This window comes from Triticum urartu, chromosome 5 (genome assembly GCF_003073215.2).
Source record: "Triticum urartu cultivar G1812 chromosome 5, Tu2.1, whole genome shotgun sequence".
Taxonomy (NCBI): Eukaryota; Viridiplantae; Streptophyta; class Magnoliopsida; order Poales; family Poaceae; genus Triticum; species Triticum urartu.
In genome coordinates, this window is record NC_053026.1 from 159144360 (window position 1) to 159159268 (window position 14909).

The 14909-nt window shown below is 41.4% G+C and overlaps 1 long non-coding RNA gene across 1 annotated transcript; it reads left to right on the top strand.

Annotated features, from left to right (window-relative positions):
- Nucleotides 1-464: 464 nt before the first annotated feature.
- LOC125555785 lies at nt 465-1014 on the top strand. The gene is made up of 2 exons (XR_007304861.1): nt 465-698; nt 780-1014. It is a non-coding gene; the product is annotated as an uncharacterized LOC125555785 (long non-coding RNA).
- Nucleotides 1015-14909: the final 13895 nt, after the last annotated feature.

Consider the following 14909-nt stretch of genomic DNA (forward strand, 5'->3'; position numbering starts at 1 on the left):
GTATTACAAGAGTTGATCTACCACAAGATCAGAGAGGCTAAACCCTAGAAGCTAGCCTATGGTATGATTGTATGTTGTCCTATGGACTAAAACCCTCCGGTTTATATAGACACCAGAGAGGGTTAGGGTTACACAAGGTCGGTTACAAAGGAGGAGATATCCATATCCGTACTGCCTAGCTTGCCTTCTACGCCAAGTAGAGTCCCATCCGGACACGAGACGAAGTCTTCAATCTTGTATCTTCATAGTCCAACAGTCCGGCTAAAGGATATAGTCCGGTTGTCCGAAGACCCCCTAATACAGGACTCCCTCAGTCTCCCCCCCCCTACCGCCGGCGTGGCTGCAGTACACTCCTTGCTCACTGCAGTCCGCACGGTGGTCTCTGATCTGCGGCGTGAAGTGCACCTCGCCATGCGGGTGCGGTTTAGAAGAGTTTTTTCATTGTATTCTTGATTTTTCTTATGCAGTTCTGCCAGATCCCGCGAGCAGTGCGTCGCACCCCCCGATGTGGTTCATCCATGGCCACCTCGCGCGATCTCCGCGAGCAGGTCAACTTTGTGCTGGACCTCCTTGGGTGGGCAGGTGGACTGCACGGCGCATGGCTAGCGGTGGTGCTCAGGTGGCGTCTCATGCAACTCCTTCCTGTACCGGCTTCGTGCCCAGTGCGGCTCGGTTGGCGCTGCCATGCAGCTCGGGAGGTACGCCCTCGAGACGGTTGACCATCCCATTCCTCCCCCAAAAATCTGTGCCATAATTTCATTTTGCTTTATATTTTGCAGTGCAGCTCGCATGGACGTGTAATGTGGAAACATGTGTGAAGGAGAAAAAAAAGGATATCATTGTTTTTCTGAAGTTCGGTTTTATTGTTTGAGAAAACACTTGTGTATGATGCGAGCTGGCTGTGTGCTAACATTTGTCGAGAGGTTCACTTTCTTGTGTTCAAGAGGTTCTCTTTATATTCCTTGGGAAAAAATGCTGAGAAAAACAGTGCAATTTGTTTTGACAAAAAAGAAATCATCAGTTCGGCTTTGAAGACAAAAAAGGAAATACTCCGGTGAGTGACATGACTATATCTTTTTTTCCTTTCGTTGTAGTTCATCTCTTGTATCTATCGCCCATGTGGTACATGCTTTTCCTTCCACACGAAAACTAAACAAAAAAATGTAAAAGAACAGTACGTAGTAAAAGGACAACAACCAAAAACAATGAAGAAAAAACAGAAATGCAATTGATCTCATCATGTTTAATGGTCCACTTTTCCTTTTGGTATTTTTCAAAGGGATATGAAAAAAGAGAGGTTCAAACGGCGTGCAACAGCAGTGCACACTTTGAAAAATAAAGCCTAATGTGGTTGACTAATGTGATTGTGGATGTGTGAGTGTGGATGTGTGAAAATAATAAATGGCTATGTATATTTTGAAGCTCACTTTGATGTCTCACGCAGTTTGCTATAAAAACCTATATGTGGTTCACTCGGTAAACAGAAACGAAAAAACATCTCAAAAAGAAGCTCACTTCTTATTAGATGTAGTTCACTCGGTCAGCCCCATGCCGTCCACTTGCCTAGTCTATGCGCATGAAAAATAATAAGTATGAAAAAAGCAATAAAATCTTATGCGGTTTACTTTTCGTAGTGTCGAGGTTCACTTTCGATAGTGTTGCGGTTCACTTACGCCTCGACGTGAAGCGTGCTCCACTTCCTCATCATGGGAAATTTACGTCCGACAAAAAAAGTTATGCAAGTCGCTTGCACATCCGATGTAGTGCGGCTTTCAGTATGAAGCAGTGCGGTCGGCCGTATGATGTTGTTCATCTCGTAAGTACAAAAAAATTGTTACGAAAGCGAAGAAAAGTAATGCGGTTCACTTCTTGATAGTGTTGTGGTTCATTTACACCCGATGTGAAGTGCACTCTACTTTCTCGTCCTTGAAAAAATTACGTTTGAATAAAACAAACCATGCAGTTCTCTAACACGTCTGATGCAGTGCGGTTCTTCGTCCGATGCAGTGCGATTTTCAGTCGGATGAAGAAACCACGTCGATTTGGGTGTCGCGAAAAAACAGAGTGTCTGCATTTCGGTAAATTGAAAACTGCTCTTAAACCGTAAGGAATTAGAGAGAGTGTTCTACATGAAAAAGTTGCGTCTCATCGATATCTTTCCAACGGCAGATCATTTGAACCATTTTGACAACCGATTTGTAAAAATTTCGCGAAAAACGGCCGCTGTCACTCGTCGTCCATCGTTCGTTTTTTAAAATTAACTTAAAATAGTGAGGAATCTCAAATCATTTCAACATATGGAAGTTGCACCTCGTCAATAGCTTTTCAACGGTATATTACATGCCTCGTTTGGACAAACAGTTAAAAAACTGAGCGAAAACAGTACCGAAAATTTTAAAAACATTGAAAAACAGAATTCCGCGATTTAGTAAATTTGAAACTGCTCTTAAACCGTAATGAATTAGAGGAAACAATAGTTATGAAAAAGATGCGTCTCGACGATATCTATCCAACGCTGTATCATTTGCCTCATTCCGACGAGCGGTTTAGAAAAAACGTGAAAAACGCTCGCTGCCACTCTTTGTGGGCTGCACCGTTTTTGAAACTGCTCTTAAACCGCGGGGAATCTCGAAAAGTATTCAACATGGCGAAGTTGCGCCTAATCCGTAGCTTTCCAACAGTATATTACACGCCTTGTTCCAATAAACGGTTAAAAAATTAGAGCGAAAACAGTACCGAAAAAACACTGCGCAGTTTTTCCGACGCGAAGTTCACTAGTCTCTGTAATGCAGTGCTCTTGCCAAAGAAAGTGCAGTGCCCTCGCGTTGAGCATGCAGTGCGAAAGTGTTATCAGAATAACTATTCTGATAATATTATCAAAATAGACGGGCTATATATATATATATATATATATATATATATATCGCGCTATTCGTCACCCTGGGTGAGGAATAGTTATTCTTCACCCCCCTCTATTTTACCATCAATGCACCGTAATTTTACGTTCCGTAAGTTTTGTCTTATTTCCGCGACGTAAAAAGAGACCGTAAGAAAATATATAATCGCCGTAAAAAATATTTTATGTTATGTAAAATTACAAACGTAAAAACATAGTCTAAAATACACATAAACTATAAAATTTTTCTGTCTTATGACCTATATTTTTATTTTATGTCAAATTTTACGTAGTGAATCAAATAGGAATGTAACTATTTGAATTCTAAACGTAATTTAATTATGAAATGATCGTAAGATTACCTCGGTGAAGAATAACTTATTCTGCACCCTGGATGATGAATAGTAACACTATATATATATATATATATATATATATATATAATATATAGGACAACACTATTCTGATCCTGAGATTAGAATAGTTATTTGGATCACGATCAGCTCTATAAGGACGCGATGGACTTGTTCCCGAATTTGTACGCGCTAAAAAGGAAAAAACCCACCCCACGTCCCGACCTTATCCCAAACCTCCACGGCTCCAACAGCTCGCCGCCTGGATCGGGTTGCCATCGGGTGTTCCTACCGCAGGCCTCCAGCCGGACCACTGCCATCGCCGTCGTCCGCCTGGACCAACGCCATCGCCGGCCTCCGCCCAGACAATCTCTGTGGCGGCCATCCGCCCGGACCACCGCCGCTGCTGCCCTCCGCTCGGACCATCTCCCTCACCGCCGTCTGCCCGGACTACCACCGTCACCGCCCTTCGCCCGGACCATCACCGGCGTCGTCGTCCGCCTGGACCACCGCCACCGCCGTCGCCCTCCGCCAAACCATCTTCGTCACCACCGTCCGCCCAGACCACCTCTGCACTCTGCCACGGCCTCCTCCGCCTCGCACCTCGGCCACCTCTGCCCCCGCCTGCCCCATCCACCTTCACCATTGTTGTCCTTTGCTTCGACCACCTGCCCTCCGTCGCGACCTTCCTTGTGCTCCAGCGCGACCTTCTCTCCCCTACGGCGCGGCCTGCCCTCCCTCCGGTGCTCCTTCTCTCTGCGCTCTGCTTCGGTGTGACCTTCTCTCCCCTACGGTGTGGCCTGCCCTACCTCCGGCACGCCCTCCTCCAGCGCACCTGCTCTCTGCGCTCTGCACCGGCGCGCTCTTCGCCACTGCACTAGTGTTGGCTTCTCGCTGCACGGCAGATCAATTGTGCACGGGGAAGTCCACCCGCTGCAGCTGCAGCCACGTGCCTCCCAGTACGCAGTCGGCATGGCCCTCTAGTGTGTTTTGCTTCCATTCTACCTTGTGTGCGTATAAACTGCAAGAACTGCTCACACCCTCAAAAAACCAAAAAGAGAAATCGATCGCTGCCCCATACTCCACTCTATTACCCACTATCCCTGGTTGCTGCCTCTACTGCAGCGGACGACAAAAGAGATAAAAAAGGGTTGATGCTACTTATTTTTCTACATCGCCAGGTTCAAAAAGTTCCGCTTCGCCCCCGAATGAAGTTTAGTTGTTGCTGAAGCTTATGTTGTTCACCATCGCGTGGCTGCAGAGCATCCATGCAGGTCGAGTAATTTTCTAATGACAGCTCAATTACAATAGCAGCTCCAGCGCGACCGTTGGCGATGGTGAAAACTGAAGTCTGAAACGAGTGTTGTTGGCTACATCCGGCAACAGACATTCTGAAGTTTGTTGGCGAACAAAATATGCTACAACATTAGTTGGTGCCATTGCGTCCGTGCGGCAAGCAGCATTCAACACAATCATGAACCAACTCGTGGAGGTGGAGAGGTTGTTTTTTGGTTGATTGATTTTCACATTTCTTATGGATGGAAAATCAAGAACTGATGCGTTCCTCTGTTTGTATGCTCATGCCCTGGGGGCTGAGGATGAAAAGTACCTCCTAGTTGGGCTATGTGGCAGAGATATATAGACATTTAGGCTTTTATTGATTTTAATAAAAAAATCCATTTTTCTGTTGGTGCATGAAGCATGTTCATGAATAGCTATCAGTTTTTTTAACTTCCGTGAGTAGCTATTAGTGAATTGGTTGACATCTGAAAGATAATTCAATGTGTTATTACCTTCGACACTTTTTCAGATTTTGAGATTTTCTTTTTGTGTATATAATAGAAAGAGAAATAAGTTCAAAAATAAGAAATGACAAGGTTCAAAATATGTAACACGATAAAAAGTATGTGTACGAAATTTGCATGCAAAAATAAAAAGAAATCCACAATACAGTTCACGTATAAAAAAAGTTGAAGTTCGCATAGAGTAAAAGAGTGCATTTCTGAAGGAGATGTACTGAGAAGTACATGTTCTCGAATTCCTGATGCTTATATGGTCGTCCCCGAGGAGGAAAAACGCAGAGCCCACATGTAACATAATGATAATTTAAAAATTGTTCAAGTATTCTCCTGTAGGTACGTTGATGCATATAAATAAACCAAATTTTTGGGAGGTTGAAAGAAATCAAACCCGTCAATGAAAAAATGTACCTAAAATGGTGAAAAGGTACTTAAAAGGTTAAAAAAAACTAGAAGTTTAAATTAAAAATGGAGTAGCTTGATGTTTATTAGAAACTAGGATTATTTTCTATTACTAAAAGAAACAAAACCAAGAAGTCCAAATTAAAAAAGAGGAGCATTTCGATGTTTATACAAAATTCAAATTTCCTCGTTATTAAAAGAATGGAAACAAGAAGTTCAAAAAAATAACACAAGTGTTCAATGTGCAAAAATGGGAAAATCCAAATCCGCTGACAAGACGAACATAGGAAGTTCAAACAAAAAAACAAAGTAGTTAAAAAAATAAAAGAAACACTTAGAAAAGTGGATATTTCACTGTTTCTAAAAATAAAAAACAATATGTTCAAATTTTAAAAATAGAGAAGCTCAAAAAATCATAAAAAGGGACTTTCAACGTTTCTAAATTAAAAAACTCTAGAAGTTCAAATTTAAATAAACGGACGGTCCAACATTTATTACAAAACTAGGATATTTCTATTACTAAAAGAAATAATAAATAAGTCCAAATTACAAAAATAGAGAAGTTCAATATTTACCAAAACAAAGCTCAAACTTTCATTGCTACTAAATAAAAATGAAGAAGACCTAATAAAAAAAGGAGTAGTCGATATATATGGGAAACTTAAATTCTTTCCGTTCATAGGAAAAATAAATATATGAAGTTCAATTTCTAAAGAAATGTTTGGTGCTTATTTAAAAACAATTTTTTTCTAAGAATAATACTAAGAAGTTCAAATTAAAATAACAGAGAAGTTCAAGAGTATATAAAAAACTCAGGTTTTCTAAAAAGACTTTTGCTAGAAATTCACATGGTCAGCCCAGGAGAGTTCAAAAATTGCTGTGAAGGAGGTTCGTCGTGTATTTACATGTGCAAAAATACACAAAAAAATGTTGTGCAAATCCAATGAATGGGTGAGGAATTACGAACAAAAATACATGATAGAAGTTCAACGTGAAAACAACAAGCAGTTCAAGTACTACACCAAATGCGCAGGTTTGAAGCAGGATGAGAATAAAAGGAATAAAAAAACTAAAAGCCTAAAAGGTTTGTTGCGAGAAGTTCACGTCCTCCTCCCTGCACGGTTCAAAAATTGTATTACGAGACTCCAACCTCCAATTACATGTGAAAAAAGAGAGACAAAAAAACATTGTGTTTGCCATACAAAAATAAAAAATCGAATACAATTCTTTAATCAAAATATAAAAAAGTGAAGTTCAAATTGAAAAAACACAGAAGTTCGGAGTTTATTAAAACCTAGGATTTACCTGTTCAAAAAACAAAAAACACAACACCATTTTTTGCACTTTTAAAAACAACTCATAAACGGAAACAATGGTTGCTAAAAGTTCAAGTGCTCGGCAAGGAAAACCTCATCGGACCCAATGTCATCCCCACGTTTGGTGAAAGCTCATAATATAAATGAAACAAGTTCTCTAATTAAACAAATGATAACATAATTATTTATGTTACAATCTTCTTTATTATTTCTAGAAGTTCGCTCACTCATCGTAAACAAAAAAGTCTGACACTTCATAATAAAAAAATAGGGAACTCTGCCAAAAGAAGAACAAGTTTTAAAACAGTGGAATTCATCAGAAAAAAACCTTGAAGTTAATGTTTAAAAAGGACAAAAAGTTCAGACTCAAAACATGGAGCACATAAAAACTGAAAAGTAAACATTATTAAGTTCACGGAATTAAAAATCTAGAAGATTGGAGTCACAAATAAAAAAAATATTAGAAAACACAAATAACACAAAAAATTAGCTAGTAAACTTTTAGAAAAAATAGAGAACACAAAATTTGGCTTTAAATTTTTTTGTGAAGGTCAAAATGTTGTGTTTGAGAAGGTCTAGTGTGTTGTCTCTGCAATTTCAAATAAATTTAAATATGCAAAGTCAAATAAAAAATATTAGAAAAAACAAATAAAAAAATTCAAAATAAACCTAGGATTTACATAATCAAAAAATAAAAAACACAATGCCATTTTTTGCACTTTTAAAAACAACTCATAATCGAAAAAAATGGTTGCTAGAAGTTCAAGTGCTCGGCGAGGAAAAGTTCAAAAAAAATCTTGTGAGAGAAGTTCACCGTGTATTTAGATGTCCAAAATACATTAAAAATATGTTGTTTTTTGTGTTTTAAAATAATTCTCTCAAACCAGACAGAAGTTCAAAAGTGATAACAATGGGAAGTTCACGTACTACATGGTCTGTATTTCATATAAGAAATATACAATAAAGTGAAACAGAGTCAAAACAGACATGCCCCAAAAGTTCACCTACTTCACGCAGTGTGAAAAACAACATGTCAAAAAACAGCACGTCAAAAACAGAGTGAAGTTCAAACAGACATGCCCCAGAAGTTCAACTACTTGATGCAGTGCATTTCCGTTCGCGATGAACGCAGAAATCATGATCTCGCGATTTTCTAATTTACCTCAAAACTACTGGAATATCATTTGTGTAAGTTTCAAGTCCTCGATCGGAGAAAGTTAAAAAAAATATTGTGAGAGGGGTTTGTACAAAAGGAGTAGCATTTGTGTAACACTAACGAATGGATGAGAAAATTACAAACGAAAATACGTCACAGAAGTTCAACGTGAAAACAGCATGAAGTTCAACTACTACGCTGAATGAATTTCAGATGAAAAACTTTTAAAGTCATCACGAGTATGAAAAAACGATCAACACGGGAAAGTTATGTGCTTACAGCAGCTTTCCACTGGTATATCACTTGCTCAATTCCGGTGAGTGGATGCAGAGTTACGAGCAGTGGATGGAGACCTACGAGCAAAAAAATCACGTGAAAAATAGAGTGAAGTTCGGGTACATGCGCCGAGAAGTTCAGGTTCTTCACGCGGTGCATTTTTGAAGAATCTGTTTCGCGATAAAGGCAGAACGCATGATCCCACCGTTTTCGAAATTACATGAAAATGGCTAGGAATCAGAGAAAACCATCAACATGAAAAAGTTTTGCATTTTCCCTAGCTTTTGAGCGGTATATTATTTGCCCCATTCCGATAAATTTGTAGAAATTACAGTGAAAATATGTTTTTCGTCATTTTCGAAACTGACTTAAAACCATAAAGAATTGGGAGAAACAATACATACCAAAAAGTTTCGCATTTGTTAAAGCTTTCCAACGCCATATCATTTGCTGCATTCGGACGAACGGTTAAAAAATTAGCTTGAAAATACGAACTCGGTAGGACTTGGACCATTTTCTAAATTACTCTTAAACCATTCAAAATTAGAAAAAAAACTTTCAAGATGAAAAAGTAGTGCATTTTCATAAGCTTTCTAACGCCGTATCATATGCCTCCATTGGATTAGCCGTTTAGAAATGACATCGAAAAAACGAACTCAGCTGTTCAGTTTACAAAATTTTATGTTTTTTCAAATTACTCTTTAACCATAGGGAATTAGAGAAAACTTTCAACATGTGGAAGGAGCGGTTTTGCAGCAACTTTCCAACGCCATATTATATGCCTCATTCCGATAAACGGTTTAGAAATGCGATCGAAAATACAATTCACTTTTTTTGTGCGAAGAAAAAATGGTTTTCAAAACTGCTCTTAAACCGCTTATATTTTGCCAAAAATTTAAGTTGGATCATGATATTGGTGGCCATAGCTCTCCAACGGTATATCGCAAGCCCCATTTGGGCAATGTTGGCGGAAGTTCAACCTAGTTCACAGGGAAGTTCAACGTACTACTAGCGGGGCAGGTCAGGTTGTGATCAGAATATTATTCTGATCCCGTCATCAGAATAGTATATATATATATATATATATATATATATATATATATATATATCAATTAGGCTTCAATTGTGAACTTGTTGGTGAAAGTGTTGTCCAATGGGAATTATATTTTGTATTACAAATGTAGCCTACAAAGTCTGTCGCACAGCCTTGTAACTTCTTACCCCATTTCTAAATTTGTACTAGTGCTCTATACCGTATATTGCTACTCATACTACTACCTCCCTCCTAGTTTACTGGTCCCCTTCATAATTTGTGTCAAATTTTGACCATAAATATCACTAACTAAATGTTAATGCATGTCACAAAAAATTATATCGTTTTATTCGTATTTTAACATAGTTTCCAATGGAATAATTTTCGGTGACATGAATTGACATTTTGTTAGTTAAACCTATCATTAAAATGTGACTCTAAATATGACTAGTAAGTAAAGTACAGTAGCAGTACTAGTATAGGTCGGTCAAATTATTCATCATGTCCTCACATTGAATTGACGTGACAACACGCTGCGCGTGAGGTGACACAAGAATCCCGGCGGCATGTTCGGGTGTTGTGGACTTTGAGGAGCTGATCGAGCACCTTGAGGCCAAAGTGAGTGCTGACAATGCTAGATCTCACCCTCTCATCGATTTGTTCATACCAACCATCAACAGCGAGCACGACTTATGCTACACCCATCCTGAGAAACTTCCAGGTAAGACACCAATCGTCCATCTACTTGCACAAACATATTCCTTTGTTTGTAGCTCTATTTTTCTTTTTAGACGCAGACCTAGTGAAGCAATTACAATTTGATAGTTAATAAAAAGTGAAACAAGTGACTGCAACATGCCAAAGATGTTATGAAAATGCCAACTACGTGCACTAACACCTGTATTCGAAAATACTGCAGGTATCACACTGAGTGGCCTAAGCAAGCATTTCTTCCAGCACAATTCCAGGGCTTTCAAAAGGGGCACGTGGACGTGTCACAAGACACAGTCGGAGTGCAGCATGCATGTGATGTGGCACAAGAACTGCAAGACCTTGCCGGTGATGGTCAATGGCCAGCAGACGGGCAGCAAAAAGGTTCTGGTGCTGCACACCAACAAGAACTTCAACCATACCCGCAAAAAAATAAAAAAAACAACTTTGACCAGCAGAGGACCAACTGGGTGATGCACCGGTACCACCATGGTGACCTGGAGCAAGAGAAGGAGTGGGAGCTGGTCTTCTACAAGATTTTCTTCCAAACGAACACTAGGGCCAGGACTAAAAAGATTATAAGTTAGTTTGGTATTGGTACTTGTACTACCTTGTCGTGCGCAAGTTGGTATTGCTGTTAACAATCTTTTGGTATGAACTTGGCATTTGCTTCCAACCATCACGCCGAAGGTCGACGTGGATATAAAGCTGAATCATTTGTTTCGAAACGAATCTTCAGGCACCTAATTTTTATTTGATGGGTAGCATAAGCACCTGCCGTTCGAATTCCCAATTCTCCAAATTTTTCGAAACAAGTGCATGCACATATTATCATGATGAAAAAACAATATACTTGCTGCATCTCAGTTATCAGTCTGTACTTGCAGAATTCTCTCGTTTTTTCAGGTCGAGCAAGTTTCAACAGAGTTGTAGACTGCTCAAGCTTGGTTTTCTTTTTAACAGGCCTAGCCCATGACGACAATGGGGCACAAAGATCCATCAGCCATCTACTGGCCTCTGGCCCGCCAGCGTTAGTTATATTTTATCTTACAACATCCGCAGGCAGTTTTTTTACTGAATCAAACACACAGCCCAATTCTATTTTCCTCTTGAAACGCCATGTCCTACTTCCGTTTTCTAATCTCTACCTATAGTTTTACTAGTTCATATACACGTATCATTATATTGAAAATACATAAAGTTCCCTTTTCATATTTACATCCTTATTTTTGTTGTTGTTTTCCCTCCCAGCGCTGATTTCTTTACCACTCGTTTTCCCTTAAACCAACTCAATTGTCCCACGTCTTGTTTTCTTACAAAAACAAAACGATTTTTTCTGGCAAATCAACAAGTTCTTAAAAAATGTTTATCATTTCAGGATTACAACATTTCGGACTCCACCGAAATATGCAAAATAAGGTTGAACTTTTTGACTGTGGTCCTGGGCAGAAAATGGGCTGTAATAAATTACTTAAGAATTAGCAAATGGGCTGAAAATTATTAAAAAGTAGCAAATGGGCTCTATGTTGTCTGCCACAGATTTGGAGGCTGACTTGTGGGCCTACTAAGTTCATGCGTACACAAGGTTTCTCAAAAAAAGAAACTTAGTCAACAATCCACTCTACCAGCGTCAGACCGTTAGATGTCAATCTAACGGTAATCCTGCTTCTTCAGTCTCTGATCTTCCGGCTCTAGCCACACAAACCAGCGGTGGCAGAACCGCCTGCTCCCGCCTCCCGTGGCTGGCTATGCTGCCAGGCAGGCCTCATGGCCCCACCATACTCGCATCCCTGGCCTGGCTATCCCTCTACTCACCCATTCCTCCTATTATTTTCCGGCGATGGCAGCCAAAGCAGTCAACCATCATACTCCCCATCGCGTGGGCAGCCATTGCCGTGTCTTCCCGGCTCTGTGTCATTCCCTTCGTAGGCCTCGTCGTCGTCCACCGCCCTGGTGCTCTCGGCGCGGCGTGGTCAACGATCGACATCCATCGGAAGTGGACTATACGTGGAGAGGCTGACAGCTGTGTCCATGGTCACAGACAAGGAAATGCCTCCTTATTACGGGCAAAATAATTATTCCTCCACCTGACATCTGGGACCAACCGAAAGGGCGTCTATATTTCGCGAAAAAACGTTCCAGCCACTGACAGCTCGGACCCACCAGCTATATTTTCGCACGCAAGGAAGTTCTTCCTTATTACGCACAAAAAAATGAATACTCCCCCTGCTAGCTAGGACCCAGCATAATGGGAGGCTTACTTGTGGGCCTACTAAGTTGACGTGGATGGAGGGCTTTGTCAACTTAGTGAATATGAATGATTCTAGCTCCAGTGACCGTACAATGTCCATCCAACGGCCGTAGTGCTTCTTCAACCTCCGGTCTTCTTGCTCTAGCCGCCCAAACAAGCATCGGCCATGCCGCCTGCTCCTACCTCCCGTGGCCGGCTGTGCTGCCACAGCAGGCCATGCCATCCCTCTATACTCACCCACACCTCCTGTTATTCTCCGGCGACGGCAGCCTCACACCACAGCCGAAGCTGTCAACCCACGAACTCCCCTCCACGTGGGCATCCACTACCGCATCTTCCCCAGCTCCGCGTCTGTCTGCAGGCTACAGCGATGAACCGTGGCTGTGTAAGGAAGGGCACGTGTCGTAGTAGAAGCGTGCATGTAGCATGTACACGTACGTACGGCGGCCAGGGTCTCGAACGCCTACTCGTGCATATATATATATATATATATATATATGGATGGCCAGGGCTTGTATACATGGAGAGGCAACAGACGGAAGCAACGGCGTCCTGTTCATCGGGCAGCGAACCGGATGGGTCGGAACTGAGAAACAACATCTTGTTCATCGGGAGGCAACCGACTGGGTCCGAATACATCATTTTCATAGGGAGCCAACCTGAAAGTGCAACTATCCCTAGGTGGTTTTGGTAATTCATAACAACATATAGCTCATTGAGCTAATGCTATTCCAAGAAGATTATTTCAAGAAAGCTCAATGATTGGCATGGCATGGATGTGAAAGTGGAACCCTCAAAATGCTAAGGAAAAAGGATTGGCTCAAGCTCAAAAGCTCAAGACTCTTCATTTTATATTTTAGTGATCCAAGATCACATTGAGTCTTTAGGAAAAGCCAATACTATCAAGGAGGGATGAGGTGTTGCTTAATGAGCCTCTTGCTTCATGTGCTTAGTGATATGCTCCAAAAACCCTCAACTACTTTCCCATATCCACATTTGACCTAAACCCTAAGCCAAACTCGGTCCTACCGATTCTTCCTATCCGGTGCCACCGAGTTTCACTTGTCATTAGCCACTGCCAAACCCTAGCAATTCGGTTCTACCGATAGGGATCTCGGTCTCACCGAGATGGGATTGCAAACTCTCTGTTTCCCTTTCGTAACTTTTCGGTCTCACCGAAAGAGCGAATCGGTCCCACCGAGATTGCAATGTAAATTCAGTGTTTCCCCTTTGTAACTTTTCGGTCTCACCGCAAGAGCAAATCGGTCCCACCGAGTTTGCCTGACCAACTATCTGGTTAGCTAATTACCAAATTCGGTCTCACCGAGTTTGTGTAATCAGTCTCACCGAGATTACGTTATGCCCAAACCCTAACCATATCGGTCCTACCGAGTTGCATGTCAGTCCCACCGAAAATCTCTAACGGTCACTAGGTTTACATTTTCGGTCCGACCGAGTTTGTTGATTCGGTCCCACCGAGATTGGAAAACTGTGTGTAACGGTTGGATTTTGTGTGGAGGCTGTATATACACCTCCACCCCCTCTTCATTCGATGAGAGAGCTATCAGAACACATACACCATTCCAACTCATATGTTCTAAGAGAAAACCACCTACTCATGTGTTGAGATCAAGATATTCCATTCCTACCATATGAATCTTGATCTCTAGCCTTCCCAAGTTGCTTTCCACTCAAATCTTCTTTCCACCAAATCCAAATCCTATGAGAGAGAGAGTTGAGTGTTGGGGAGACTATCATTTGAAGCACAAGAGCAAGGAGTTCATTACCTACACACCATTTGTTACTTCTTGGAGAGTGGTGTCTCCTAGATTGGCTAGGTGTCACTTGGGAGCCTCCGACAAGATTGTGGACTTGAACCAAGGAGTTTGTAAGGGCAAGGAGATCGCCTACTTCGTGAAGATCTACCGCTAGTGAGGCAAGTCCTGTGTGGGCGATGGCCATGGTGGGATAGACAAGGTTGCTTCTTCGTGGACCCTTTGTGGGTGGTTGCTTCTTCATGGACCCTTCGTGGGTGGAGCCCTGTGTGGACTCGCGCAACCGTTACCCTTCGTGGGTGGAGCCCTGTGTGGACTCGCGCAACCGTTACCCTTTGTGGGTTGAAGTCTCCATCAACGTGGATGTAGGATAGCACCACCTATCCGAACCACGGGAAAAACATCCGTGTCTCCAATTGCGTTTCAATTCTCCAAACCCTTCCCTTTACATTCTTGCAAGTTGCATGCTTTACTTTCCGCTGCCAATATACTCTTTGCATGCTTGCTTGAATTGTGTGATGATTGCTTGACTTGTCCTAAAATAGCTAAAATCTGCCAAGAACTAAAATTGGAAAAAGGTTAAGTTTTTATTTGGTCAAGTAGTCTAATCACCCCCCTCTAGACATACTTTCGATCCTACAAGTGGTATCAGAGCTTTGGTCTCCTTTGCTTTGATCTCCATAGCTTTTGGTGGTCATAGCCTTGGTTCCACAACCTAGGAGAGTATGGCGTCTAGCGAGGGAAATTATCACCGTAGAGGTCCCTACTTTGATGGTACTAATTTTGCTAGTTGGAAGCATAAAATGAAAATGCATATTCTTGGACATAACCCCACCGTTTGGGCTATTGTGTGTGTTGGTTTGCAAGGTGACTTCTTTGATGGGAGAGAACCAAACCGTGAAGCTACCGCGGATGAGTTGAAGATGTTGCAATACAATGCT